Source organism: Psittacula echo (genome assembly GCF_963264785.1).
Source record: "Psittacula echo genome assembly, chromosome: 4".
Lineage (NCBI taxonomy): Eukaryota > Metazoa > Chordata > Aves > Psittaciformes > Psittacidae > Psittacula > Psittacula echo.
The window spans coordinates 94,575,885-94,601,895 of NC_137738.1; positions in this window are offsets into that span (position 1 = coordinate 94,575,885).

Genomic DNA, 26,011 nt, shown 5'->3' on the forward strand with positions numbered 1-26,011 from the left:
TGAAAATACATCCTTTTCCTCAGTGCTATCAACAGAACTGAACATAAATTTCAGTGTGAAATAGCATGTCAGCAGCTGCTGCATTTAGCAGAAATGAGAATAATGTTTCTGATGTATTTTTTTTTACTTCAGGAAACAGTTTTTAAGTAATTTTTGGCATTCAGAAACAATATACAGACATGAATGAACATAACAACCGGTTTAAGTTTGCTTCTTACTAAAGCAGAGATTTTTCTGTTGCCCTGGGAAGAAAGTTAGTTTACCATTCTTCTCAGTGATTTTCTTTCAAAGGTTCACTCATTTCAGTTTCTGAATAAATGTATTTTAAAAAGCCAAACCCACACCTTTGTTATTGTTCTTAAGAAGGTACCATACCACACATCAATTTCCTGCATGTGTGAACAGCTTGCCTGTTTCATGGCTGCTAACACCTTGGTCATACGTTTGGACATTAATCCATGGGAGCAGCTAAAAATATGTATAAAATTTTATTTTACCTTTCTTTTTAAAAAAAGTAACACACAGTGCAACAGTAATGTACATTCCAACACAAACCTTCATAAGCCAGTCACTTTCCTTTTAAATAGCAGCTTTCCAGTTTCTTTCCTGCACAAGTGTTTATTTTATCAAAGGTTTATATCAACATTTCAATGAAAAACAAAGCACTTGGATATGATACCAGCTACTGAGTGATTCAAGAAGTATCTGCCAACCTTGTATAGGGATCAAACCATGTCAAGTCAAAAAGGCATCCATTGGGCTGAGCCACAGTGCTCTGCCCAGATATACAGCTTTATAGTTTAATGACTTCTAGGTGGAAGAGTAGAATAAGGAAAGAGCCCTTGAACCTTTTCTAAAATATGAAGTCTCAAAAATTGCTTCTTTTTATTTAGTAAGACTGGTAAAAAGATGCTTTTTGCCAGCAGCCTCCATAGGATGCACTGGGAACATATAAGTGATACCAACATACAGCTGAACTGAGTAGAAAAACAGCTCCCTACCCATCCCAGCCTTTCAAATACTTTTGTTCAAAATATCCTGGATTAGACTGGACCAAAAACCACTTCTGCACATTTTTTCCTCAAAGGAGGAGTCTCCAGACTGGCAATTATTCCAGTGAGTGAAGTATTTTCTGGGACACAGGAGCCCAACTTCCTATTTCCCTTTGGATTCATCAATCGTGTTCTCATATATCTCAGGAAATGTTCTTAACACTGGTTAATCCTATTCAGGAGTCTCACTTCCTAAAATTTCATCCAGAAATACTATCCTAACGCTGGCACACATCTCCTGATGACTTACATAACTATCGCTACGTACTGGAAGACAGTTTCAATGTCAGTAAATTATTTATTACGAAAATTGGTTTAAAAAAAAGTTGCTGGCAAATCCACTGGTCCAGTTGTTCACGCTCAGCCATGAATGAATAACCTTGTTCAAGATCATCCAAGCTCAGGAAAACCTCTTTTTCCACCCAGGGGCATGCCAATGCAGTATAGTCCCTCTTCCAGCTAGCAAGCTGATTCTAGGTCCTCTCAGCTGGTTATGTTGCTGTGAAGTTTCCTTACCTAAACCCTAAGCCTCTACCTCTTACCCCACCATTTCAGCATCTCTTGTCAGGAAAGCACATTTTCTTTAACTCCGTAGCTGGACCACTTGTGATCTGTTCTTTGACAAGCCCTCTAGATTTTTTAAAACTTTCAGCTCCACGTTGTTTTTTGGGTAGACTGCTGGTACTTCTTGCACTACAGAGGAGCTAAAAAATTTGGAGCTGGACTTCTTGGATATCTTGGATTTCTTCTTATATATACAATTTTTAAAGAAAGATCAGAAAATGAAGGCTTTAGGAAATTTTATTCAGCATTACATTAAAACCTATGTATAAAGCAAGGCTGCACAGCAATCAGGAAATTCCACCTCACAGATCATGTTTCCCTTACTCAGAGTTGCTCTGTGTAGCCAGCGAAAGAGCTCCAGCTACATCTGCCCAGGTTTCAGGCAATCAAGGAGCGTGCCAAGCATTTAGGCACGGTGAGAGAGCAGAACAGAGCTGGTGGCCTCAGAAATCCTGCACTGACTGCAGGTGTGTAGTCCAGCACTGGTCCCCTGGCAGGGCGAGTGGCAGTCCACCACCCTCCAGGGCAGGATATGGCCACGGAGCCCATTACATTGTGTATTTGCTCACTTTCCCTGCAGGAGTTTCTGGTTAAAAGCAATTGCACAAAGTTACAGCTGGACTTTTTACAGTCTTACGAAAAATAGCTAGAGGATAGCCTATTGATTTTCACATGATCCCGATCATTTAGAAGAAGAAGTGGTAGGAGGTTTATTTCTCTCCCCTCCCTTTAAAGTTCAGTCTTTAAATCACTGTTCTAGTAAGTTTGCTTTGGTTCTCTCCTCAAGGTGAGACACCACAGTAAATTTCCACTCTAAAAGGCTTATAGTACATGAAGTTCAGTAGTCTGCTGTGCAGACCTTTGCTGAGTATAGCCAACTCACAGCAGTAAACTCTTGCCTTGGCAAATTCTTCATCTTTGCAGGAGAAATATTATCAAGACCTAGAAAAGGCACTCGAGGGGGTGGGGAAAGAGAGTTGAACGCTAGCAAAATACATGCAACCCGAAGTGTTAAAAAGTCAGTTAATTTAAATATTAATTTTCTGTACATATGCAATTGTACAAGAGCAAATATCACAGCCTTCAAGATCAATACTGAGTCACAGTGCTCAGGCATGGAGGCAGGCGGGAGGGAGGGAGGGAAGGAAGAAAGGAAGAGAGGGAGGGAGAGAGGGAGGGAGGAAGAGAGGAGGAGAGGGAGGAGGAGAGGGGGGAAGAAAGGAATTAAACATACACATTTAAAATTGTCAGATATCTGGTAAAATAGAACAAAAAAAATAGAACAAAAGAAAAATTTCTGAGACTGTCTGGTTTAATGTGTTTCTGTGATGTTTTATTTTCTGAGGTTCATTTTTAGCCTTCCATTCTTATTCAAGCTCAGATCATGCACAATGAAATCATAGGCAAATAGCCAAAAGTCTAACAAAGATATAATAACAACCCAGACAAACAATGGCTTATAAAAATGAAGGCAGATTCAACTGGCCAAATGCAGTTTGGTTACACCAGAGCAATATTTTGCATTTAAGCTAACATAGCTAAGAAATAGCTAGCTCAGTACTTTTGAATGTCCTTTGTGATACACTCTTAAAATGGAAAATTAATTGTATGTTGGGACTTAGATAGAGTTTTAATTCATTAGAAAAGAAAAACATGAAGGCCCTGAACCTGCTGTCTTACACATCAGGACATCCACCTGTGCAAAGACCAATTAAAGTTATTGCATCAACATGCAAATACAGGAATTGGCTCAACAAGATCAGATGCTGGAGTGACAAAATCCCAAAGAACTGTATATAGGTTACTACCAGTTGTTATCTGAAAGCTGAGTGACACACTTCAGCCTTCATGGACAAAAATAAAACTGTTTTGCCTTCAGTTCACTATTTTCTGAAAAGCAGTTTGTTTTGCACATTCATATAGACTAACAAGCAGCCAGACCTGTTTACAGCAGGCTACCACCTCTCCTATGTGGACTAATTCTTTCTACTAATCATTTCTATAAGAGGAAAAAGAGATCCTCTGATATACAGAGGAGATTGTGTTTCATTGTCTCTGTAGCTCTTGTAATCAAGCTTCCAGTCCTTCCTCTTTTGGACAGTAATTTGATGCAACTGTGCTATTGGCTCAACGTAGTGATGTAAATCTGAGCTTGCCTGGTTACTTTGGCCCTTAGCTATAACTGAGCTGCACTTTGCATTTTCAGACCAATCTTGGCATTTATGTGAGCACATCTGATGAAGTCTGGATCACTAGGTTTTTCAGAGATTACTAGGCTACTCAGAGAGAAAACTCCCAGGTATGTAGCAGACTGCATGTGGCACACACCATTAACCTAGATTCTTATTACAAATTCATTGAAGGAAATAGAACACATTACAGAGATATGTGGTCGCAGAACTGCATTTACATTCTGGACCTCTTGTGGACCTAATGAGATATCAGAGGCCATAGCTAGAGCTGATAAGAGGTGAGGGAACTAACACACTCCTTTAGAGTACATCATTAGTGAAAAGAGGTCAGTAATTAAATAAACTTGAAATTTTGATGAAATCCCTCACTTGATCCAGTCATGCTGTCGCTGTGGGTTAGGCTTTTCAGGAGCTTGTAGAGCTCAGACAGAATGAGGATCCATGGCACTGCATCTTGGTCTTACCATCATGTAAGCACTTGAGCTTCTTGACACTTGAAGCTGAGAAGATGAGGAAGCTATTCCTAGCTCAGATTTCCAAGGGACAGGCTTGACTGAGAGATCTGGCACAAGTGTTTTAAATCAGCAGTTCCCTGCCAATACCTAGCAAACTGATTCACAACTGGTATGACATGGGCTACAGTCACTTTTCTTGTAAATGATCACGGCCTCTGGGTCTTGAATGGTCGCATGCCCTTTTTATGGAAGTGGTAGAGGAAATTCACTTTTTCTTGCTTTAATTTTCTGTGGTTTTGATTTTGATATGTAAGAGATATTGTGCAATATTGGGCAATACCTTCCTAGCTATGTCACTGTTCTTGTCAGTTAACATTATCAAGGCTGCTGCTAATTTCTTCCCTTTGTCACACATTCCTACCTCTTTCCAAGGTGAGGTGGCAGTGGAGGCTCTCCCCAAGGACAGGTGCTGGTGCTGTGAAGAGCCATGGGAGCCACCCAAGCACTGCACTGAAGTATTTCAGTTGGGACTATTCACATCAAGCACCTGCTCCACCAGCCAGCTACATGCCTCTTGAACATCTCCAGCAGTGCCAAAAATATACTTGCAGATCAATTCAGCTCCCACTGAGTTTGATGGAATATTTTCCATTGATTTCTAATGAGATTTGGATGACAGACATTTCCACACAGAAGGCTTGTTTCTAGCCTCTGGGGAGGAGAAACTAACATGCAGTTTATCCTTTTCACATAATGCTAGTTCCCCAAATCTTGCAAATACTTGAGTATGTGGCCTATGTAGCAAAGAAGACCCACAGGTCCATAGACTTTAACACTGGCAGTGTCAGCTCCCTAGCCCTGTGACTGTAGCTACTCAGCATTATAACATTCAAAATAATTATACCTTTGAAATACTTCATTTGAAGTTTCAATGACTTTCTTTCATGAACTGTTTCTAATTATTGTACTTCAAGTGACAAATTAAATGTCATTTGAAGCAATTATACCAAATGCTCAAAAAAATTATACATAGGTATGTCAATTAATATAATTAAGTCAAAAGTTACATTTCACAGCTGATTCAGCTTTTCCATTAGTCTCAAAATTGCTCATGAGTTGAAAGCAACATTTGAACAAATCTGTGGCAAACCTGAACACTAAAGGATGTATTTATTTTTGTGCATTTGTTAGACAAGTTTGGAAAAGTATGAGTGATCCTACATGAATATGAAGGAATAACATAGCATTCTTTTTCAGAAGGTGTTTTTTTTCATATTTAATTTCAAAAAAGTTGTTTTTCAAAGCTCTATAAAGGAACTTGTTCCTGACCTTCCACTTTTGCTTCAAGAAAAAGCAAACAAACATAGTCTAAATGGATTTATGTTAGTTTTAGTTTCCAATGGATATAATGTAGAGATTCTAGTTGGGCAACAGCATGCTAACATGCTTCTTTCTAAACAGCCCCTAAAACACTGCTAGCTTTTCTTGAACTGTTTGATTAGTGAGAATCTGGGGACAGTATTCTTCTCTTCTTTAGAAAGAAAAACAGGTCATGAAGCCTGATATCTTTGATCTGCAAAGCTTTCCATCTCTGTACAGACCAAGGGAGTACATTTTCTTTGCTTATTGCTCTGAGAGCCCCCACAGTACTTCAGTGTGCTTCAGTATCTTGTATTTACACTTCTCACACTTGCTTTCTTGACACAGATACCACCTGTTCTACCTAGTTAAGCATTTGATCAGCCTTGCTACATTCTGGTGTTTAGGTTGACATCACCTGGAAGAGTTACATTATCTTTATTGAACGCAAGAGGACTGATCAATCCAGTCTTTAGCACGTAACAGTCCCCAAACCATTTTTGCACAGCTGTGTTCAATATTACTCTAAGACAGCTGCCAATGCTACACAGGGGATACCCGTACCTGACAAGTGGGTCAAAAGTGCATGAGTAAAACCATGGTACTACACTGACAGTGTATGAGTTACCAGTAAGGAAATGCAAAGCAGCAGATAGACCCCCTCAGTCACTTGTGGAGCAATATTGCAATCACTAGGAATGGCACAGGTCCCCAGAAACAACACTAAAGGACTTTGCTAGCACAAGTAATATATCTCCAGTTGTTTGTGTTCTTTTTTTTTTCTTATAGCATTGTCAATCAGCAAAATAAAACAAATTATAGTGACACCAAGTATAATCCCTGTGACTTCTTCAAATCTGCCATTATTTCTAAGGTTTTCTTACACTGTAATAATGCACCTGTGGTCCAAAAAGCCTGTCTACAACTCTGAGAAAATGTGATGCATGTTGGCAAATTTAAGGGGAGAGAACATAAGCCACAGATAGAATCTAGAGTTCTTGAAAGGTGCTGGAATTACATGACAAGAGACAGGTGGTGTTCATTTACTCACAGATCAAATCCCATGTGTTTCATCTTCTCTCCTTGTGTCTCCTTTCTCTCGTTACCTTCCATAATCAAAAATAAGAATAATCTAAAAAAAAAAGTTTATTTTGCTTTTGCTTTCATATGAAAACATTACTCCCTCATGCTCTTTTAAAGGATGAGTTACAATGTTCAATCTACAGCCCAATGTGGGATGCAGGTGCTGAGATACCATAATAATGATGTTCATGATGTAAATACCCCTATAGATAAATACTCGCAATGGGGAACCCAGACAGAAAATGAATGTTTCTGAAAACCAGCGGTTCAAGAAGCTGTGAAAGACCAGGGATTAATTACTGTGACATGTACCACATTGATAGCCAGACTTTCACGTTGCCACCATGATGTGAACAATTTAAGAAATAAATGTAAGCACATTTTTAAATGTGCATGTCAAAAAGGATTTGAGATTTAAAATGAGAGATCTATGCTCTTTTAAGTGATAATGAAGAAACGTGCATGCATTTCGCTTTCCCAGAAGGATGGCTGTACTTGCAGTTGATTTCGAACTGTGCAAGGGAGGAAGGTCAAAAACCCCTTCTTCAGACTATCTCTTCAATGCTGAATAATACTGGTCAGCAGAGGGACTCACTGAAAAAAGTGGAATGTGACACCTATGTTGATCTTATTAAAATATTAAAAGTAGCTAAATGTCAAAAAGGAAAACAGAGCCACATTGTAATTTTGGAAAAAATATAAAGCTTTAGAAAAATATCTCTGAAAGCACAAAGGTATTGATATGCAAATTAGCACACTTTCATTAACAGTCAACTTGGATAAAGATTTTATAATTAGTCTCTTGAGACTAATAGGATGTTCAGCTATCTCTTGGATCCATATTTTTCCTTATGATTTGTCACTGTTACTAACAATTAAAAAAAAAAAAAAAAAAAAAACCCAAAAAAACAAACAAACAAAAAAACCCAAACAAATCACCGACAAAAAGAAGACCTCAAATGCAAAATGTTACAAAATTAGTTTAAAAGATATTTATTCATTAAAAATCAGAAAGTAATAAAGGGCAGTTATTGTTTTTAAGTTATTTTGACATGCAGTTGCCCTTAAACACCTCGCACTAGTCGTGTAAATGGTTGCTTTACTTCAGTAAGACAATAAGAAAATATTTTGAAGGGGCTTTTGGGATTCTGTGAATATAGGGCCTGAAATTCATTTGGGCTGATAATACCCAAGTGAAGACAACTAATGAAATCAGGAGCAGAAAATCGTTGGCATTCATGTTACTGCATTCATCACTTGATAGTCTAGGGAGACTTCAAATGCTTCTCTGTTTATAATGAAATGTCTCTTTATTATTATGCCATCGTTTCTGTTCCAACTGAATGGCAAATGGTGTGTCCAGAATTTATATATATAATTTTTATGTACTTCTTAATTGACAGTACACTGATTTTGTTGATAGAAACTTGGGAAAATGGCTCATCTCTGATAAAGAACAGCCAGAAACCATGGCTTTGCTAACTTTCTCTAATGCAGACACAATAAAAATAAATTAAATAATGTGAACAGGTACATCAGCTTCTGCACATGATTTGGGGTTTCTTGCCATAATTTAAGAGTACTAGAACATGTTTTATCATTCACGGTCTTTTCTGTCTATTTGCCAGCCATTAGCATAAGGCTTTCATTAGCCTGATCCCCTAATATTCAAAGCACGCAAGGGGTTCTGAGCAACATGCTCATATAACTGGAAGTCCTTCACAGTTGTGATATCAGAAAGATCTAGCAAGCCAATCTGAAGGCAACCAGAGTGAAAAAACCTAACTCTCTTCAGTCTTTCTCCTTCTAGGCAAAACATTCACATTTAAGTAGCTCTCACCTGATTTTTATTCACCAAGGTCCTAATGCTACATCATACTCCCTCTACATTGTTCTGCCAGGGCAAAAGCAGCCCTGTGGTTGATGAAACTTGGCAGAAAAGGATAAAAGCACTTGTCCTTGACCTCCCCCACTATTTTTGCTTACTAACCACGTAACCGTGTAGGTGCTGTTTACATAGGAATAACTAAATCAAATATGTATGAATTAAATTGTAAAGGTGATTGAAATTAGCTGGAATGTCTGATGACATCTGTCCATCTACAAACAGATCTTCTTTCTCATTATATTTATTGAGGCATTTTATCAGGCCAGAACATTGTTCCTCCTTGTTGAAAACCGAATTGACTGAGTTTCCTACTTGCATCTTCTGTCTGGCTTTAATGGTACATGTTAATTATAGGTTACTTTAAAACATTTAATTAAGACTAGAAATAATCCTATTTCCTTGTTCCTCTCTGGGAGATAGATATGTGGATAGATGTGTAGATAGCACAAGCAACTTGTCTATGAAATCAGGGCACACAGTTGTGACTGCCAAGCACATCTTTCATGCCAAATTCAATTCACAGTCATACCTACATGAGTTGAGTAAAATACTGAAAAAAAGATCTGAGAAAAATATTTTACCAATAATACATTCAGGTTTGTAAAACTTTTTATTGGATAAGTCAAGTGGCACATGCAAAATATTGTGCCATTACCTGAATAAATATCCTTAACTAGCATATTTCATTAATATTCTTTACAAGTTGATTAGCCATGAAAGGGATGTTTAGCCATCTCTCCCTCAGATATCTTATTTATAAAACATGTCAAACATATACCACACGTATGGAAACCAGTGCGAAATTCAGTATGCTTGATTGGAGCTTTCTGGCTGCTATATGCTTGAGGTTAAGTCTAAACATCCTACTAAAATCCTTCCTCCTGATGCTGCTAGTGAGGTCCACATACGTTTGTTTTGATTCAGGGTATATTTACCAAATCTCCACATCTGTCAAAGTGCAAGAAGATTTTTCCAGTGTCCTCACTGCTCTGTTCCAGCTTGAAATTCTGATGGACCATTACCTATGGCAATAGTAATGATCATGTGGACAAAACACAAGCATCAGTTGTAGTAGTTTTTCCTTGCATGTTTTAAACAGTAAGTGCCCTTTCATCCTTATAGTAAACCAAACTGATTTAATATGAGAAAATTTCATAATAGAAGAACCAAAAAGGTATGTAAATGTGAAAGTTTTATCTCTTGTCAGCTTTAAACAATAATCTATTATTTGAGTTGCTCTGAAATTCTGATTTATTCCAGTTATGTGCATCCCAATGGATTTTTCAGATATTGATTTGAATATGACTGCACACAATTAAAACAAATTATTTCCCAAGAGTCTATGAAGGTATTTACCATTTTTTCCTCAATAGCTAGCTGCCATAATTTACCAGTTCGAAGCCTTGGAATTTTTTAATTTGTTAAATGTATTGAACCAATTATTTTTGTTTCAGTTATCAGCTATGAAGCTAATATATATTTCTTTCTTCCTTGGTATTGTGCATTTGTTCTGTTATGTGTTAAATGGCAACTGCCATTCTATATAAAAATCCTTTTCTTTTTTTCCCTTTAAAATCTACTTTTTCCACACAGACTCAACAACAAATTTCAAACAATCTTCTTTAATTACAAAGACAATCAAATAAACACTGAGAGGATTAGAACTGAATACAGGCATAAAACAGTAAGATGTAGGAATGAAAGGAGTAAGAAAACAGGTATAAGTTTAATACAGAATAACAGTTCTTGGGCATTTAACCCAGAGCAACTAAACCTTTACTTCTTAAGAGCTTTTAAGTATGTATTAGCATTATGAAAGATGAAGTGAGACTCAGACCTTTCAAATGATTACCTAGCCTGAGCTTAAACATTACTTAACTCAGAACCAATCTTTCTAAGCTTTCTGTTTACTAGTAGGGGTGGATGCATTTGAAAGTCTTCAACAGGAAAGTGTCTTTAGCAATAGATAGAGTTTATGTTTGATAGTCTCGAAGTCATAGAATCATAGAATAGTTAGGGTTGGAAAGGAACTTAAGATCATCTAGTTCCAACGCCCTGCCATGGGCAGGGACACCCCACAGTAAACCATGCCACCCAAGGCCTCATCCAACCTGCCCTTGAACACCACCAAGGATGGAGCATTCACAACCCCCCTGGGCAACCCATTCCAGTGCCTCACCACCCTCTCAGTAAAGAATTTCTTTCTTATATCCAATCTAAACTTCCCCTGTTTAAGTTTGAACCTGTTACCCCTTGTCCTGTCACTACAGTCCCTGATGAAGAGCCCCTCCCCAGCATCCTTGTAGGCCCTCTTCAGATACTGGAAGGCTGCTATGAGGTCTCCACGCAGACTTCTCTTCTCCAGGCTCAACAGCCTCAACTTTCTCAGCCTGTCTCCATACAGGAGGCGCTCCAGTCCCCTGATCATCCTCATGGCCCTCCTCTGGACTTGTTCCAACAGTTCCATGTCCTTTTTCTGTTGAGGACACCAGAACTGCACACAATACTCCAAGTGAGGTCTCACGAGAGCAGAGTAGAGGGGCAGGATCACCTCCTTCGACCTGCTGGTCACGCTCCTTTGATGCAGCCCAGGATACAGTTGGCTTTCTGGGCTGTGAGCGCACACTGAAGCCGGCTCACATTCATTTTTCCATCGACCAACACCCCCAAGTCCTTCTCTGCAGGGCTGCTCTGAATCTCTTCTCTGCCCAACCTGTAGCCATGCCTGGGATTGCTCTGACTCAGGTGTAGGACCTTGCACTTGTCATGCTTAAACTTCATCAGGTTGGCATCAGCCCACCTCACAAGCGTGTCGAGGTCCCTCTGGATGGCATCCCTTCTCTCTGGCGTATCAACTGAACCACACAGCTTGGTGTCATCGGCAAACTTGCTGAGGGCGCACTCAATCCCACTGTCCATGTCACCGCCAAAGATGTTGAACAAGACCGGTCCCAACACCGATCCCTGAGGGACACCACTCGTTACTGGTCTTGAGCCGGACATCGAGCCATTGACCACAACTCTTTGCCTGTGGCCATCCAGCCAGTTCTTTATCCACCGAGTGGTCCACCCATCAAATTGATGTCTCTCCAATTTAGAGACAAGGATGTCATGTGGGACAGTGTCAAACACTTTGCACAAATCCAGGTAGATGACGTCAAGAAGCACTGGCTTCTCCATGAGTCAGTTCAAAGCTCCTACACAATAAGTGGTGGTAAACTCAGGAATTCCCAGCAGGAGCCTCTGCCTGCTGAGGTTTCAGACTACTGAGATCTCTAGACAGTATGCATATCTTTTATGATGCTATAACTTAAACTGTAAATTCAAAGGCTAAGAAGAGGGAAGGGGAGCAGTGAGTTCACCTGGCACAGATGAATGATAGCACATTCAGACAGCAATTCTGATAAAATTAAGGAAAGCTTTAAACTTGATTTGGAGAGGACTGGGGATAAATATCATTCGAGAACCAAAAGGTAGTTTCCTACACACAGATGGAGTAGGAAAGGGAGGATATAGGAAGGCTATAGTAGTCATAATTGAGACAAGAAGAATAATAGCAAAAATAAAATTAGCATGCTTATGCACAAATGACAGAAGTATGAAAGCTAACAGAAAGAACTACAAGATTTAGAGCATAAAATAGCATATAAAGCTATGATATACATGACACCAAGACTTTGTAGTACAGAAGACTAGAACTGTTACAAGAAAGCATGGCTTGCTTAGTAAACACAGATAGAAGAAATGGGAGGAAACACTATGTCATCGTAAAATTCTATATAGTCACTATGAAGTTCAAAAAAGATATAAGCAGACTTGCTGAAAATCTGTCAGTAAAGACAAATAGTAAAAGGAGGAGAGTTATCAAGGTAAATGTCCACCATGGATCACCTGATCAATATTTTTTTCTTTTTTAAGCAGCTATAGGAAGTATGAATAGTACTGGAAGTAATGGAAAACTGCAACAATAGTCTATAGGAAAGGCAGTATGTAATGAGATAAACCAACCATCGAACTCTTAGGAAAAAAAAAAAAAAAAAAAGAGAAATAAAAACCAGAGATAAATTCTGCTTCAAAGTTGTAAGATCTATCTTACCAGTAACATCCAGAAAAAATGGGGAATAAGATTTTAATACTCTCCTCCTTATGCAAAAAGAATCGAGGTAGTGGCCAGTAAGGTGAACAGGACTGGCAACTGTCCCAGTGTATGTTAGGCTGCATTCCCATCATATACATCATATACACGTCTCGTGCTAGGAATAAGCTACATTATTCTTGCTTGTATGTGCATACAGTGCGTAGTTCACAAATTATTTTGAAAAGAAAACATACTAAACTTCAATGTCTGTCTCTGTATAAGTTATCTCAAAAGCATCTGTAGATATAAAAGGTAAATAATGCAACAGATAACAGTCAATCAATAGCCTCATTAAAGTAATTGTAGTGTTTAAATGGGAAAACTTTTGAAGTATTTTTATGCTCTCTGTGGTCCCCACTGAGAAAAGAAGCATATATGTGTATATATACCTGTGTGTATATAATTTTAGTTCAATAATTTTGTTCAGGGAAAAGGATGCCTGGAGAACGTGATTATTTGAAATGATTGGGTCCTAACTCTTAAACTACCATGCACCTATATGGTTAACCTCTTAGGGCCACTCATGAGTTTGCAGAAGAGTACTGCACATAACAGGAAAAGCCTAGATACAGGTTTGTGATGAGATGATTGGTCAGAAATAGTAAGGAAAAATCATTTTGTTGAAAATTTTAATGGAGAAATAAAATCATTATTCTCAGGAAAATCAAGTGTTGAAAGAACAGAAAATTAATGATATTAAAAACCCCACAACATCAGGACATGTAGGAAAGGCTTCTTAATAAAGTAATATGAAAATTAGTGCACCTTCTAAGATCAGGTTATTGCTGTACATAGAGAACTGCTCCTAAATAAGTAAGAGAGAAAAATCCTGCAAGCAGATGTTTAGATATAGATACCTTCATCTAATCATAGACATGCATGTGAAGCACACTGCACCTCAAGGCCTTCAGTACTTTACAGCTTCAGCTGGGAACATGGAACAAGATCTCTGCTGTTCTCTTCTCTTTGTGCGTCTGATTCTCCTCCACTGCACCTAAGCAGACAATGAGGGGCTGTTGGTCACCTGCTTTCTGTCCTTGCTTGGTGTCTTGGGGTCCCCAGTTTGGAAGGTGCCTTTAAGCCTGAATCTCTATGATTCTGATGACATTGGTTTGCTTTGAAACCAAGTTAACAAGAACTGTGTAATCACATCAGTGAATGACTGTCTATGTTCCATAGCACACATCCATCTTTATGCTGCTCCGTGTGCTTGTGTAGTGGGGAAAACAGTGTGCATTATTCAATTTTGCCGCAGAGTAAAGAATGCTACATATTGAGTAATCAATATTTCCTTCCAGAAGATGAAATTTTTCTCAGGATGCTTTCTCTTCAATCCATTACCCTCCTTAGCCTTTGTGATCTTGTATTTTTTTCTATGAAAGTAAAAAAGCACTGTCTAATTAAAACTACCATGCCAAGCACATCCAGTGTTAGTGGCCTGTGAAAGCCTGGATGTCCTTGAGTTGCATTTACAGGCACCTTATCTGCTACCTATTTACATTTGTTTATTAGCATGAATAAATGGAGTGTGGCAGCAGTCTTGTAACACTGCTTCTGTGTGTTTCTTTGTTTATGCTTTATACTTTTGCAGAAGCACTGTCTTTCAGTCTTATTCAGCTTTTATATGTATATATATATATAAGTGTGTATGTGTATTTGTCCAGCTTTTCCTGCCTTGCTGTTATTTCAGTTGATTAATAATTCAGGCTTTTCAAACTGCTTCATTCTGGATAAATCCCTCCCCCTTTATTTGAGGATGATAAATTAAGCTATTTAAAGAATGACTCATTACAAGTATATATCCTGTTGGTGCCACAGCCCTCCTACACATAATAATTATTGAAGTTAGCAATGTGACGCACAGTCAGCACTTTCAAAGCAGGGTATCAGTGCTGGCGATTGCAGTGCCTCAATACCTTACTGGCACTGGTTACCCATGGCAACTAAAATGATCTATTTGCGGTGATAATGGCTTGTTGTTCTGTTTGATAGCTTTGCTGTATTCTTTCCTGTTTCAATTTCAACAGGAATATATATATTTAAAATTCATTTTAAAAAATAGAACAATGAAAAATAATTCGCTTGGTTTTCGTGTAAACATGAAGTAACAGGAATACAATGTTTTCTCGCTGCAGATTTTATCACTAACAAACTCCCCTGAGTCTAAACTAATGAAATTAAATCATTCCACCTTGTCCATAAATGTATCCTTTTATTGTTTATTAGTAAGCACTCACCCTGGAGGTTTTGGTAAGTGTAAGAAAGTAGAAGAGCATATCATGATTTTTACTTACTGCATGTCTGTTATTTCCAGATCATCATGATTTCTCATTGTCAATAGTATTTTAAGCAAACTATCCCAAAGGTAGGGAAGATAATAGGCTTCTAAGCTGTTAATACAAACTTATTTGTATATAACGTACAATTTGATTTATAAGCTAATGAACATTTTCACTGTTACAAGCAGCTGATAATTGGCAAGTACTTTTAACTGGCAATGCTGAACTGCAAATATTTTGGATTGTTCAATCAAACTCAGTGCAACCATGATGTCTTTTGGCAGCTTTTTATACCATAGCATGCTTAAGACCAGAATCTCTCCTTCTCCCTCTCTCAGATGTTAGATATCCAAGAATGGAAATTAAAGTAGAAATAACAGAATGTCCTTCTTTATACATTGCTAATTAACAGCAAGAACATGACAGCTGGGCAGGACACTTCCTTTTCAAGAGGAGCTCCACCCTGTCCTCCATCTCTGGTCAGCTGTGTGGGCTGGTGCTGACCTTGCCTGCAGAACAGTCTGTGATCTGCTCTTCTCTGAAAGTGTCTTAGAACTGCAAAAGGACGTCTTGGTCCCTTCAGCATCTTCCCTCTTTCAAAGAACCTTCCCAAGCCTCTTTTCTCAGGGCAGCAAGAGTCAGCAAATTTAGGCATATCTGCCCTTTTCTGATGACTGTGTTGCCACCTGTCATGGTTTAAGCCCAGGCCGTAAATTAGAACCACACAGTCTACTTCCCCCCACCTTTTCTTCCCCCTCCTGGAGGGATGGGGAGGAGAATCGAAAGAATGTAACTCCCACGGGTTGAGATAAGAACAGTTTAATAACTAAGGTATAACACAAATCACTACTGCTACCACCAATAATAATAATGATAAAAGAAATAACAAGGGAAGAGAATACAACACCTCACCACCTGCCGAACAATAGCTCTCCCACCCAGCAGTGATCCAGCCCTTCCGGGGACTCCCAGTTCTACATCCTGGCCGTGACGTGCTGTGGTATGGAATACCTCTTTGGTTAGTTTGGGTCAGGTGTCCTGTCCCTGCTTCCTCTCAGCTTCCCCTCCTCCCTGTCAGAGCATGAGACTCACAAAGTCCTTGGTCAGGCTAAACATCACTGTTATCAGCTCTATTCCCAGGCCGAAAGTCAAAAATACAGTGCTGCACCAGCTACTAAGAAGGAGAAAAAATGACCGCTACTGGTAAACCAGGACACCACCCATCACCTCCTGATCCAGACTGATTATTTTTGGTTCCTATTCAAGTGTAAAAAGATTTCTTTCACATCCAACCTATGCACCAGGCATCCCTTTATCTTGGAATTCAAGTGGGATTGCTTATAGAATTGGATTGTATGCTTAGGGTATACTGATGTGGATATGAGCTCTATTTTTCCAGTTGAGTGTCGTAGAGTCCAGGGAGAAACTTTTAAGGATTTTCTTGTCCATTTTATTGACAATATCTCTTTTGAGTCAAGCATATAGACCCTGATGCTCTTAAGCTGGTAAGTTTTAGTGAAGAAAATGGGACTTAGTCCAACTATGATCTAAATAAGGTCCTCAAAATTTGGCCTTATGGAAGAGAAGCTGCTTCCTGTGGGTTGCGGTTAGGGTTGTGGGTTGTGATTAGGGTTTATTATTTTTCTAGCTAGGCTCACCAAGCTTTCCCGTAGTCCAAACACCCACAATCTTAAGGAATTTAATTCATTCTTTCATAAGAGAGCAATTTGAAATTCAGGAAGCCTACATACTATTATCTCTGGCATAAAAAATCTTCTCAGTATCATGTTTAGTTGTGTGTCCCAGAGAGCTGTTCCCAGGGAGATAGGAAGCAAACAAATAATCTTCAAGATGTGTGTGTAAAACACTTTGTGATTGAAGTTTGGACTTTTTTTTTTTTTTTTTTTTTTTTTTTTTTTTTTTTGTGAGGAAGTGAAACAAAGGTGATATTTAAGCCACAGTATACCTGTAGTCATGCAATTTCAAGACTAGCTTTTCCCCACACTTATGATCACCATCTTTTACCAAAAACATTTTTATAAGGATCAAATTCTTTAGTTCTGTGAAAAACAGGAAGATCTGTTCCTCTGTCAATTGTTTCTGTTTCCACCTTAATAAATAAAATGTAAGGAGTCCAGCCTTAACTGTAGAGAATCCTGTGCTATCACTTATGTCAGAACAAAACTCACAGAAAATACTGCTGTTCTGATGTAGCACCATCTTATACCAATCTTCTCTTTTTGCTCTAGCATGATCAATAGCTGGAAGTATACAAGAAAAGCCTTATTATACTAAGCTCTACTCTACCCATTTTAAACCCAGTGCAATGGTAATTTGATTATGTTGAGGCTGAGATCAATCTAAACTCTTCTGCAGAACACAGATCATCAATTTTGATTTCACTGACAAAGCATCTTCTCTACTGGGAAGCTTAATGAATGATGGACCACATCCATGAACGCTTACTCTGAGAATTGCTCCATATGTTGTAGCACAAGGATGATTCACTTCATTCATTTGAGGACTGCTTGAGTGAAGGAAAAGAATGGTAAGATGGTTGGTCATATATCAGAAAGGTTTTGTATATTGTAACTTGCAGGCTCATGGGTGTGGTATTTCTGTGTACTGGGTATCCTGATGAAACAGAATGTGGTCACTAATATTCACATGATTGGAGGAAACTAGTGCCACTGTCCAGGCACTGAGGAATATCCATTTCAATGTCACCAGTATAAGCTGTGATTCATACCTCCTGGGCCTTTTTGTTGTTGTTTTATGTTGGCCTCCCTTCTACCCCTGGAAATGTAATGCAAAGCTGGAAAGCAGCCTTGTAGAAAAAGACCTGGAAGTGCAGGATATCAGCAAGGTGAGCAGGAGTCAGCAGGATGCCTTTGCAGCAAAGTGGCATCTACATCCTGAGATGCATCGTTATAGAGAAAAGTGTCTCCAGTAGCTCCATGGCAGTGATCCTGCCCCTCTGTTTAGCCCCAGTGAGGCTACATTTGGATACTTTGTCCCATTTGCAGCTCCCAGGGAAAGAAAAGTGTAACCATACTGTAGCAAGTCCAGTGAAAGACCGGCAAGCTGGAGCACACAAAGAATGGCTGAGGGAACTACGTTTGTTCAGCCTAAGAAGAAATGGCTTAGAAGGGTCATTTTGCTATCTACAACTATGAATTATGAACACGCAGAAAAGACAGAGGCGAAGGTTCAGGCTGGAAGGAGGAGATGCAGCAGTCACTAGCTGGAACACAGGAAAGTCCAAACTGATAGAGGGGAAAATTAGGGTGAGTAGCCAAATATTGGAGCATGTTGCCCAAAGAGGCCGTGGGAACTATATCCTCGGATATACTCACAGGCTGACAATACAAGGTGCTGAGCACCCTGCTGTACTGGACTTGGCATGAGCAGGAGGTGAGACTAGGGGTCCTTTCCAACCTATGCAATGCTGTGATTATCACATACATCGTTCTGTTTTGTTGTAATGATGCTGTGCTCCCTTTTCATTGCTAGAATTCATTACAACCAAGATCGTTTCACAAGGCTCCCATGTAACACAGTCTCCCATGCAGACTACATTATACTTTCCATCCTTACACTAATTTGCATGTTTTGGTCTACATCTGCACTAGGTAACTGAGCAGTTGCAGTCCACGCTTACTGAGTCCAGCTGCTGCATTCAGCCCCCAGCCATACTCTAAGTTCTCGTAGCCTCCCGAATTGGCTGTTGAAACCCATACTTCCCTTTGGCAGCTTTTGGTTTATGCTGTCTCCTGAGGAGTGCCTGGGAGTTATTTGGCTGAGTGCAAACTGGCCTGGGCCAAAACTGTGCAAGGGCCTGAGTTAACAATATTACAGATAACCAAGTCCCAGCACCTGTGCCATAATGTCAGTTTTTCAAGCCTTGACTTCTTTAGTTTGGTATGCAAAGGGGGATGAACTGCCTATTTTACTGCTTGAAAGACAGAGACATCTACTGTAAACAATGCTAAGTAAAACACAACTTCGCCCAGCACACAGGCATCCCTGGTAACTGGCTGTATATGTGTGTGGTTTTGGATTTTTTTTTAAGCAAACAGATGTGCATTGGTAAGACAGCTTCTGTAAATATTGTCCTCTCAGATTTTTTATTTATCTTGCTCCCCCTTGCTGATTTATTCTATGTATAGAACACTGCTTGAATTGGGAAAAATATATTGTTAACATCAAAATTATGAGATTATTCTGGTTGCTCAAAATACATAGAAAGTGACAGGAAGACCCCTGTAGACTAAATGAGATATACACAAGGTTATTTCAATGTTTCTCATATACACAGCTGACATTGTGTGGTGCAAAAGTAAATTCTAGAGGAAAAATATAGAAAATTATGTAGCTAAGACATTATTATATTTCCACGTTGGTGGTAAACTGGCAAAACTACAGGGATATGGTAAAGAAGGAAATATAGCAAAGCTCATTATGTTTTGAGAGACATTAAATTAAGCTGCAACTTGAGCAATAATTAATTAATGCAATGAGGAAAATATAGGGTGGAGATCTGAAAACAACTCACCATCAGACTGACTTTGTTCTGATTGAAGTCAAATTGACTTGCTTCCAGTGACGTCAATGAGAGCAGTGCTAGATCAGTACTGAGCATTTCTGACAACCCAATCTTTAATACGTGTTGGCCCAAATTGTCAAGAATCATTTGTGGTTTCATGTTCAAACATAAAGCACTATAATAAGGTCCTCCTTCTGAGACAGGTGTTCAGCATTAAATTACCTGGTCCAGTGGAAATCTGGTAACGTGAAATCGCAAATCAAATTTAAATAGTGAAACCTTAGCAAAGTATTTGCTATAGTGTCTCACAGTATCTGAGCTAATACAAAATCATATTTGTGTTCATTTCAAGGAACTGAAGTGCTTTGAATTTCAATAGCCTTCAACAATGTATTTTGTTTTGATTCTTTCATTTCTTTCATGGAAAATTACAATTTCTGCAGAAATTGCTTTTTCTTTTGAAGTTATTTTTCTTAGCAAAATTCCCAAGCAACTCTATTAATTAGACATGCTCAATCACACCAAGGAATATCAATATGTATTACAAGTGCCCTTGATGTCAACATAGAATCATAGAATAGTTAGGGTTGGAAAGGACCTTAAGATCATCTAGTTCCAACCCCCCTCCCATGGGCAGGGACACCCCACACTAAACCACGCCACCCAAGGCCTCATCCAACCTGCCCTTGAACACCGCCAAGGATGGAGCATTCACAACCTCCCTGGGCAACCCATTCCAGTGCCTCACCACCCTCTCAGTAAAGAATTTCTTCCTTATATCCAATCTAAACTTCCCCTGTTTAAGTTTGAACCTGTTACCCCTTGTCCTGTCACTACAGTCCCTGATGAAGAGCCCCTCTCCAGCATCCTTGTAGGCCTCCTTCAGATACTGGAAGGCTGCTATGAGGTCTCCATGCAGCCTTCTCTTCTCCAGGCTGAACAGCCTCAAATTTCTCAGCCTGTCTTCACACGGGAGGTGCTCCAGTCCCCTGATCATCCTCATGGCCCTCCTCTGCACTTGTTCCAACAGTTCCATGTCCTTTTTCTGTTGAGGACACCAGAACTGCACACAATATGTAACATAAGTTATTTTTTAGGGCAAGTAAATGTTTTGTTCCACTTGTTGCAGTGACATTCAAGATATATCAGATAGTTACCAACTTCAGGGGCAGATACGATTCCTTCCCTACATGTTATCCAGCCATAGCAGATATCCCCTTTTCGGTTTCTTCAGATTTACCCTTTCAATTTTCAGAAAAAAAGAAAAAAATCAATTTGAATTTTCACTATATTCTCAGCCAGTGTAAATGGACTAATCAAACCATAACCTCTTACATGTAAAATATCTTGTTTATTGTTCTCATTGGGAATCTGTGTTCTGGTGAGGTCCCACTGACTTCTTCAGGCAATCACAGAAATAGACACACAAATGAAGCAAGGTGCACTGCATAATACTTCATAAGGGCTTTGAAAAAAGCCATACACACCAGCATTTACATCTCTTTACCAGGTACAGAAAAACCTCTCTTTCAGTTAATCTCCAGACTTCCCGTTCAATGCAAGATCCATCCCCAACTTAAATCCTTAAGTCATAACCATGGAATAATGATTGTTAAACAGTTGATGCCTGCTGAATATTGTCCCCTCACACAAAATATAAGTTTCAAGAGAGGAAATGCAGTTGCAGTGAGGGAAATTCCATCACTCTCCTGCCAATCTAGCAGTTAAACATGGAAGCTCTTTTTCCATCTATTGAATTTGTTACCCTTACTGTTAGCTGTATTTCAACTTTGCTCTTACTTGAATAAGAAAACAAGATACTGATGTGACAAGTGTCCTAACCACAAGTCATACAACATGTGTTATAGGTGCAAGATTGTTAAAATTGTCTATGGGTATTTCTGTGGTTCTGACAGGGCCCCACAAAAATGTTTTTGATCTTTTAAAAAAGCAGTTTTATCTACAAAGCATGCAGCAGCTCAAACAGCAGAGGGTGCTTTGTAAGCAAATACAAAACACTTGATCTAAAATTATTGCTGTAGATAGATCCTGCAGCTGTGCAGATGGTTAACTACCAGCTCTATTCATGAAGTGGCAGATTCAATGGGTCACTGCATATTAGAATTGTTTTAGATGCTTCAATAAATCTTCTGTGAAAACCATCCCCAAAATTCTACATATAGGGGATAAAATTCTACATATAGAGGATAACTGTATGTTTTTAAATAAGGTGAACATTATATTATGAAATAATGCATTATTCATAGATTCATACTGTTTCAAAAGCTTAATAAAGAATTGATTAATAGTCCAGGCACATGTCCCGCATATTTATATCCTGGTATGCATATAAATGTAATGTATAACATTAGATACTTGTAATATCCTCTTGTCTTTTATGCTTCTTAAGCACTTGTGATGCACAGTAATTGTGTCAAATCGCAAAACAAAGCCAAACACACCAAATTGTTATCATTCTGCAAAGCGAGTGGGTGGTCATCCTTCACAAGGGGCTCTGTTTCACTACCTTTGTGCTGAGTTGGAACAGGGTTTTTTTGGAAAAAAAAAAACTTGCATAGCCTGAGCTGCATATTATGAATGAGCTGTGTTCACAGGATATCATCTAAAGTATAAAAATTAATATTTATGCAAAATGAAAAAATCTGATCTACCTTGCACATCATAAAAATATTCAATTTTATTTTTAATCTGCTGCCATATAAGGCATTTAGTTTACATTCACTCTGGATAAAAAGAGAACTAACTTTTTCCTAGGAGGTTATGAGCTTTTGAGATAGTTCTGTAGATATTTAGTATTGAACTGTATATGCTAAAGAGCACTATAAGGAACTAGAACTAAAGCTATGAGTCTTCTCAAGAACATGGGGACTGATACTGTCCACAGTGTTATAAATGTACTGACCTATGTAATAAACATATTGTACTTCTGAAGAACTTTTTTTAAGAAAGAGAGGTTTCTAGAATGCAAATTTACAGCACCTTCCAATATTTGCTGCCCCGTTCATCTGACTCATCTGAGCAGCAGAGACAGTGTGCGATGAATTGAATACAACCATCATTTCCCATCCCCCTGCACTGCTGGGGGTGGGGGGAGGAAGTGAAGAACTCAGTGTTAAAGTTGGGCCCAGGAAGAATGGAGGAGTGGAGGGAAGGTGTTTTAAGGTTTAGTTTTATTTCTCATTACCCTACTCTGAGTTTTGATGGATAATAAACAAATTTCCTCAAGTTGAGTCTATTTTCCCTGTGATGGTAACTAGTGAGTGATCTTTCCCTGTCCTTATCTCGACCCATAAGCCTTTTGTTACATTTTCTCTCCCCTGTTCTGCTGAGGAGGGTGAGTGATAGAGAGGCTTTGGTGGGTACCTGCCGTCCAGCCAGGGTCAAACCACCACACCTTGTTATAGTGACACAAGTGTGGGATGGTATGTTGAGTAAAGAGTTTAAATGAAATTAAAACAGAAGACATCAAAGTCATGGAGAAACCTGTTTCAAAGGCATCATTACAAAGTTGAATCACATTAATAAGAAAGATTGAAATAGGAACGTAAGTGCTAAGGCAGAGCTGCTACCTGGCACAGTCCTTAGGAGGCAGCAACAGGTAATTGAGGTAAAACAGCTACTGAGGTAGAAAGCACACCACAGAGTACAGAGAAATCCCAGGAGATGAGTTTTCTCACATACAAACTTTCCCAAGCAAAGACTTCACTTGAAGTTTCACATCTTGAATCTTCTAACACTTCTGCTTGTGAGATCCATTTCTGTAATTGAATTTACTGCTTCTGCCTACGACCACCACATCACGATCTCCCTAGTTCAAGAACCAGTTCAAGGCTAGAGTGGATCACATAGATCATCAGGTTTGACTTGTGTCAGAAATATACCCTCAGCACAACAGGTCTGAATTCTCAGAGGTATTTTGCATTTTTTAGAAGTGATAATAAATGCCTTTAAGTCCCAGACTTGTTGGCTACTTCTCCTCATGAATTAAAAAAAAAAAAAAAAAGAGTCACTGGCTGCAGTATTGCACCAGTAACACTTCCTTGTTATTGTTATTTCCTGATAATATGGCACCTTCTGCACTGGACTCCAGAGGACATGAGTGATGGGAAAGGAGAAGCAGTAGGAAGTGAGTGTTTTTATAAACAGAAAGAAAAGACAATACATAGGTATTCCCTGTTGGCAGACAGGGTTAAAAGGTAATACCCAGCACATCTACATTACAGATGAATGCTAACTATAGAACCTTGGGAAAGTTTCAAATGGAGAAAGCACTCCAGACTAGAATGAGAGAGAGGATCCAGCACTGAACCTACACTGTGGTGGTGGAAGAGCATCAACAGACACACAGTGAATAAAAAGGAAAAATTACAGAAAAGGGAATATTGCAACTCTAACAAATACTGGGATTGACAAGGAGGAAAGGCAAGAAAGAGCTAGGTAGATGAGTGATGACATGGATGGTAAAGGGAGGGGGAAAGTAATGGGGCACAAAGGCAGAGAAAAAAGCTTGTTCAGCAGGAGTCACCAGATGGCATTGTTACACGTAGTCTTAAATGTTATTTTCCTTGGCATATAAGCAAGTTTTTGTTTCAGGAAAAAAATGGTGTGTTTTAACTGTTATAAGTGTCCACAGGAGTCATAATGAGCAATAGAGCTAGAGACAAAATTAAAGATGGAAATGCTAGACAAGAAGGTTTGATTTTAAAGTAAAAAATGAAATAAAATAAATATAATCTCTTCATGGGTGGCTTCCATGACTGATGTATGAGAGCAAGAACTGAACTAGAAATACAAACAAATCCCGCTTTTTTTTCTTTTCCTTTTTTTTTTTTTTTTTTAAATGTAGTGTCATAATCTATAAGGCCCTGACAGCTCCTATCCTTCAGAAGAAAAGTGATCTGATGATATCAGGAAGGATGTACGGTCTGAAGACAAGAATCAAGTAAATGAAGGAGAAGAGTATGAAGTGGAAAAATAGCAACATTGGAAAAGAACAGGGAAAACATCAGATACAATCAATGGGTAGTGAAGCATACCTGCAAGTCAAGGCAGTTGATAGAACAGCAAATACAGAACAATGAAAACGGATCAAAATAGCATGTAGAAGTGACCTGCAGCCAAAATAATGTAGGTACAACATTAGTGTTCTGTTTCAGTCTGTTCTAAAGCGCTAGCATATTTTAATAACATGAACTGCACTAGAAACAAGTACTTGAGGAGAAGAGCAATGCTGGGGGTAGGAAAGACTTTGGAATAGAGGGTGCAAGCAACATCTGCAATACACAGTACTTGCATTGCTGATGAATGGCAGAATTTTGCTTATATAATAGAACAAAACCATTCTATTTAATACTATTTCTGTCTGGTTTTGAAGCCTATTTCAGAGCTTCTCGCTTCTCCAGTTCTTATGTATAGTCCAGTGATAGATCTGAATTCTGTAAATGACCGCCTTCCTGCCAGAGAGCAAAATCCCTAATAAAGAAGTCTAAAAGACAGTCTCTGAGACACACTATTTACTTTTTAAAAGGAAGCTGAGGGATGAGGACGTAAAGAAGTGTATTCCCACCTTTATCCGGGCAGAACACGCACCATGTGTACATTCCAGATTTCCCTCCTTCCTGTGGCCTGACTTTTACAATAACTCAAAGGACAAAACAAAAGCCTAAGAGTTCTTTACTGACTCATAGAACTTCCCAGACAAGCTCATCTATCACACTCTCTAGCAGAGAGTACACTTCAAGCACCTGTACATTCTGTAACTATAAAAATATATCCCACTTAATTGCATATGGTAGTCAGAATCCTAGTAGAAATCTTGGACCCACTGAAATAAGACCTCTGCCCTCCTTCTTGTTTGATGGGCAGTCTCTGCTTTGAACTTGAGCTGCAGAAGAGTGGTCCCTGCTTACTACAGCTGTGCAGACTGCCTTTTCATTATAGCAAAACTGGGAACCCAAAGGTTGATTGTTGCAGGGCTAGCTAAGCTAAACTAAGATCTACAACTAGCTTGGTTGCAGCTTTCCAGGGTAATGTCCTGAAGCAGACTGTGCAGTATGCGTATAGCTACCTCTACGCACTTTGGAGACAACCATGAGTTCCCTCAGCAGCACTTGCCCTCTCACTACAGCCTAACTGATAGGGGCCATCACTCTTTAGTGGCTCAAGTCGCTCTTAACCTAAAGTCTTCCAACCCACAAACACCACACAGCAGGAAAAAAAAAATCAAAATAAAAATAGCAAGTATATGGTAATATATGAAAGTATGGTAAAAGCATAGGAAGAAAGGGTAAGTCTTAGAGAGTTCAGGGTATCAGAGTTGGAGATACTGATCCTTTAGAAGATGAAAACAAGCTTGGTCAGGAGAGGACCACACAGACCACCCATGACAGGATGGGCTGCTCTCAGATGAGATGGGGTACCTTTGCTGTGGTCCA